This window comes from Benincasa hispida, chromosome 2 (genome assembly GCF_009727055.1).
Source record: "Benincasa hispida cultivar B227 chromosome 2, ASM972705v1, whole genome shotgun sequence".
In the NCBI taxonomy this organism is placed as follows: Eukaryota; Viridiplantae; Streptophyta; class Magnoliopsida; order Cucurbitales; family Cucurbitaceae; genus Benincasa; species Benincasa hispida.
The window spans coordinates 20,677,049-20,683,670 of record NC_052350.1 but is presented as its reverse complement, the minus strand read 5'-3'; positions in this window follow the sequence as shown (position 1 = coordinate 20,683,670).

Here is a 6,622-nt window from a genome sequence, read left to right as displayed (position 1 = left end):
GAAGTGTAAAAGATCAACAGGAAGTCTAAATAAAAAAGTATAAGGACACGTATTTAGTTGAGAGAAGCAAACACAATATCATTGTTCAAAGACAAAGCAAACTTCATAACCAAAACACCAACAGAACAAGGAAATATAAGAAGACGACACCGAGCTCCAAACTAAGGAACAAACTCATTTCCCTTATTCCCACAACAAGACGTAAACTTTCTCATTAACTTGGCTAAACAAAAAAAAAAAAAATAAAAAACTAGAACGGTAAAAAATAAAAACCAACGTAATAGGCAGAGAGATAACCACAATAAAAAAAGAAGTGCAGTAAACATTCTTACTCAGCATTTTGAAGCCATTCGATGAATGGCTTTACATGCTTCCAGATATGAGAAACTTTGTTAGCACCAGCCACACCCTGTGGTTAATACTCAAGCACGAATTCCTCCTCTATAACATCGCCGTCGTATAAGGATTTCAGGACTAGAGCAACCTCCTTACCTGCTTCAGTAAAAAAAATACATAATAATAATAAAAAGTATTAGTTGCTTAATAAATTATCAACTACCAATAAAATTAAACTACCACAGTTGCCAGTCATCCACCTACAGTGAAAGTCATACAAACGTTTTGAAAAAAGTTGTCCATAGACTAGTCACTTAAAACATTCTTCAACATCCAAGGTTACATCTTTTGAACATGTCAGCTCAAATGTTACTCCTACATCCTCAAACTACAAGCAGCTAACAGCAATAGCTAAGCAATGTTTCAGACATAACAATAAAGGATAATTATGCTAAAAAGTCATTGGGTCCAGGCTGCTAGCTAATCTAGAACAAATTATATTTGAATTATCATACAATTTTCCATTTTAGCCTAGAAGATCCATATAGTCCGTTATTGGGTTAACATTCCGCAGGTTCCATAAAGACGAGTAAGTCTGTTTATCATCTCATGGTTAAGCAACAGATTACTCAAGTTTTACTCGTGTGTCCCCATCTTCTTTGATTTGAAGTAAGGTCGTATGCCTAAGTTATGTATTACGAATGGACTTTATTCACAATTCAATGACCAGTCACAGTACAGCTATGGTAGGCCTAAAATTACATTTTGCTGCCTGTAGTTGTACGATACTGATCGTCCTTTCAGAAGATAACCTATGATTCCATTATGAAGAAATAAAACTCATGTGTGAAACCTCTTGGGCTCAATCTGGGAGTTACTGATACGCTCTGAACGGCTCACTAGTCTGGCATTCGAGAAGCATTCGAATGCGGCTTTGATTCTCAAGAGAGAGTCAATAAGTAAATTAATCGAGCTCTATATCGTATTTTTTAGTGAATCTATACTCGCCTGTATTTCATTGTAGGACTTATCAAATATCTTCGGTCATCTGGGATTTTTTTGAATTCCATCTATTATTAAGTAGATTTACATTCTATTGAGACAAAAAAAAAACCTGGAGTTCCCAACTCCCAAAATCGAGATTAACAATGTGCCCTAAATGAGACAATTAAGATTTCGGTCTCACATATCACAGAACTTAGCGCTCATGTGGGACCCATTGAGTCCTATACAACTCTGAAAAATTGATCAGCTCTGCTCATGCGATATATGCATTGGGTTTACCAACTCACGTTATAGGTGAATGTTCAGTGCAGTGTTCATGTTTAAATTGAATGTGTCATCACAAGTAGAAGTGAAGAAAAGAAAAAAATTTCACATGTCTAGATATAGGCCCTTAGTACATAATATAACGAAGGTACTCGTTACATAACCTTTGCCATGTTTCAATTGTTACTAATAATAATAGCCTAAACGTCTAGTGTATATTGAGATATAGATATAAAAATACGATCGGACATATTTACTCGTACCATGTTCAGATCAGACACGGGAAGGTCACAACACTTGTGGACCATTGCCAGCATAAGCGGGCCGCTATCCGATGAATAGCGGGGATTACCATGATAAGGTTCCTCTTATATCATATATACAAACATTTTGGTTATCACTCAAGACATGATCCACTTGTATTGTCACCCATACATGCTTGGAGTCACAATACAAGATATAAATGAATGGAAGTGTATTTATTAGGTTTATGCTATGGTTTTGATTGGGTGTTAAATCGTCAAATAATTGTTAAAACAATGTACATTGTATATAGCAACATAAACAAGGATGATGGCAGCATATTGCTCACTTATCGAGAGATATATTACAATAAAAGGTTTGTACCGTAACGATATTTAGCAACACTAACAGAACTAGCAGACTATTTAAAGTTTGAAAACAATGTGTGAAATTGTTGTACACGCAGTACTTCGCATACAACAATCTAGGCTTTAAACACTTCTAAATGGGGAAGGTATTAATTGTTCATCTGTGCTATCCTTTTAGACAATCTTTGTAGAGTATGAACAACAATTGGCCTTGAATATTAGATTGATTCAAAAGTCTCAAAACTATAATTACCGATTAGGCCATACATTAATTATACTGTTTTTCAATTTTACTTTTATCAGGTTGTTCAAGTGTTATTTGAGATTTTAATCAAGATGTGTGTGAATTATTTCAAACGTACGATAGTATTGTGAGAGGTCCAATGTGTTGATCACGTCAAACTTGAACCTAACAAATGAAAAACTTCACTCAAAATCAAGTATTGAATCAAAACAAATATCACAATAAACCGTGTCCTTAGACTGTGTTTCGTATGAGTCAATATCAAGGACTCAGTTCCTATCGACGAAAAGAAAAATTAAAAAACAAAAACTCAGCAAAGTTCAAAATTCCATCAATCCAAATAAATATCACAATAAACCATGTCCTTAGAGTTAGATTCTTTCTATAAATACTTCAAGAAAAGCTAACAATGAATACAAAACAACGATAACTAGCATGAGAAGCAACATAATGTAGTCCCCAAACATCACAATGTATTAGTTAAAAAAACATAAGCAACAACATGTTTATTTGATGCAAAAGACAAATGCTTTTGGTCTAGCCAGTGGGCATACATCACAAGTAGTTGGCAAATATGAAACATTGTCCAAAACATACCATCCATGAGATAAGCTAGCCTTGCCAATTGTGGTCAAAGACGACTTGTCCTAAAGAACACAATTGTTACCATCAAATTTAATAGTAATAGTAATTGTAGTGTTAATGCACTGATGAAGCTGAGATTGAAAGCAAAAGCGGGATATACAAAACATCAGTCAAGACAATATATGTAATGAGACAAACATCCCCAACAAAATCCACATGACGTGAGAACCATTAGGCAAAGAAACAGAAACCCCAACAAAATCCACCTGAGATTGAAACCACCGGACGGAGACCGATGGAGACCGATTCAGAAACAGTCAAACAGATTCAATAAAATCCAACAAAATCCATTCAACATTCATATCCATTCGAAACAGTCAAACAGATTCAACAAAATCCAACAAGATCCATTCAACATTCATATCCATTCAGAAACAGTCAAACAAATTCAACAAAATCCAACAAGATCTGAATGCAAACAAGAAAAAAACAAAAATAATAAAGCTGAAAATGAGACTGATGAAATTTCTTTTTGAAAAATAAGAATGGTAACTTTCAGGTGGTGCGAAATGCAATCAAGAGGGCAAACGAAATGCAATCAGAAAATTATGGGATGCAATTCGTTTGTGAGCAGAAATTTGACAGAGGATATACCTGCGATGGAGAAGCTTGGATGAAGACGACAGAGGATATACCTGTGTTTATAAACATAAACGTTTATAAACATAATCAAATGACAGAGGAAGACAACCCCACCTGAAGGCAAACGAAAATTTTGTTCAAATATACCTGCGATGGAGAAGCTTGGATGACGAGCTTGTTTCCGATGACCACTCGATGAAGACAACCCCACCTGAAGGCAAACGGCCGACTAGCAGCTACTGAGAGAGGAAATTTTAGGGCACTACGAGAGAGCTTCGACGGCTTTGACGACATTGCAGTACGTTTGGTAAAGTGAGAGAGCTGAGAGATGAAAGTTAGGGCACGCGCGAGAGGGAAATCAAAATTTAATTTTGATAAATTTTTTAAAAAAAAACAAAATAAAATAAATAATGGGAGGCCTTCAATGTCGGTTTTAAACCGACATTGTAGGCCATCTTCAATGTCAGTTTATAACCGACATTGAAGATCCGTTTTTTTCAACTGACATAATACATCCAATAATGTTATTTTCAACCGACATTGAAGCCCGACTTTCTTCTAGTGAGAATTTTGAATTGTAAGAGAGAGCGAGATTGTAAGAGAGAGCATTAATAATCATTAATGAAAGAATAACAACAATAACAGAATTTTGAATTGTAAGAGAGAGCGAGATTCTGAGCGAGATTGTAAGAGAGAACGAGATTGAGAGGGCGAGATTGTAAGAGAAAGCGAGATTGAGAGCGAGATTGTAAGCGAAAGCGAGATTGAGATTGAGAGAGCGAGATTGTAAGCGAAAGCGAGATTGAGATTGAGAGAGCGAGATTGTGAGCGAGAGTGAGATTGAGTTTAATTTGTTGTTATTTTAATTTGAAAAGTTTAATTTGTTTTTATTTTTAAAAATAATTATAAAAACTTTAATTTATTGTTATGTTTAAAAATAGTTATAAAAAGTTTAATTTATTGTTATGTTTAAAAAGTTGTTCATAAAACTTAAAAAGTTTATGTTTATAAACTAAAAAATTTAATATTTTTTAATATACTTCTTATAAAAAGTATAATACAAAAAATTGATGTTTGTCTTTTTTTTTTTTTTTTTTTTTTTTTTTTTTTTTTTTTTTTTTTTTTTTTTTTTTTAGAAAATGGCAGACAAATGCTTGAGATTTTTGTTGTTTACAAATGGTAATATGATTCATACAAAAAAGTTGTACATTATTAGTTTAATTAACTTGTACATTATTCTTCTAATTAAGTTGTACATTATTCTTCTAATTAAGTTATACATTATTCTTCTAATTAAGTTGTACATTATTCTTCAAATTGAGAAACAAATATTTTTTTAATTGAGAAATAAATATATTTTTTTTTTCAGATCATGGCTTTAAACCCAGGACCTATTGATCCCGATGTTTTGTACGACCAGTCCATTCATCGATCATCTGTTGTATGGCGAGATCGTACTACTGGAGAAATATCTTGCAAGTGTCGAAAGGTAGTTCTCCAGCGCACTATCCCGCTCCACCCTCGAATACTATCGCTACTGCGCACATCTGGATTCTATGGGGTTGCCAGATTATGATTTATTCAGTTGGACTGGCATCTGATCACAACTTTGGTTAAGAGATGGAGGCCCAAGATGCATACATTTCATATGTCTGTTGGAGAGTGTACTATCACTCTACAAGACATAGAAGTGTTGTTGGGGTTACCTGTTGATGGTGAGCCGGTCACCGGAGTGATGTACGATGACTAGTTAGAAGTTTGTTAACTGTACCTCGGTGCGACCCCACCTGCCAACAAGATTAAAAGATCGAGGTTAAGTTTAATATGGTTAAGAACACAATTTCGTGAGCTCACAGATGATGCAGACGAGGTAACCATCATAAAATATGCGCGAGCATATATACTACAAATGATGGGTGGAAGTCTGTTTTCAGATGAATCAAGTCATTTTGTTCACTTGATGTTCCTACCACTGTTAGCTAACCTCCATGATACGGGGCCGTATTCGTGGGATGGAGCATGCTTGGCATGGTTGCATAGACAACTATGCAAAGCAACAAGACCTGAGGTTCGAGAGATAGTTGGGCCTCTCATACTTTTGTAACTATGGGCTTGGAAGCGATTTCCAACAATGGCTCCACAGCTACAACATATTAATGATGCTTAGTTAGTTGGATGAGCCTACGGTTCTCGGTATGTTGTTTTAATTCAATTTAATTTTTATATCACTGATCTAGTTAATTTAAATTCTAAATTATCAATTTAAAATTTTAGGTGGAGAGACAAATTTTGTGTGACTAGGATAGCCACACATGTAGTCAGCCAATATAGATACATGTTTGATCTGCTTCAACCTGAACAGGTACATTACACTGAACTTAATTGATTATTTTATACACATTTTTATTGTATTTGTCTTTAATATTCTCTAATATAATATTTTGTGTTTTCAGGTTATTTGGGAGCTGTACAAAATTATTATGCATACTTTGTCTAATTTTTTGTACGAATGGTCAAAACATATGGTGGACGATGAGTCCTCTCATATGTTTTCCCATTGATGAGTGACATCTTCCTGACAGGGTGATGAGACAATTCGGTTTTTAGTAGGATGTCCCATCGTTTTGTAATACTGAACCCGTACTGCATGATATTGACCTAAGGACTGGAGATTGATCCGAAAAAGTTGCACATTTGGTAGTGCGATGGCACTATCGTGCAAGGTTTATTGCAGTGGGGGTTTCTCTCGAACAGTTTGACACATATATCACTCCAGAATATATTCATTGGTATAATAATATCACAAGGCGCTACGTCACTCGTCCGAGGGCAGCTGTGGTCATCAAGTAAATGAATGAATATTATCTAATTATTTTTAATTTAAATTTATTTTAAATATTGTCTAATTGTTTTATAATTCACAGAGATCGAACAA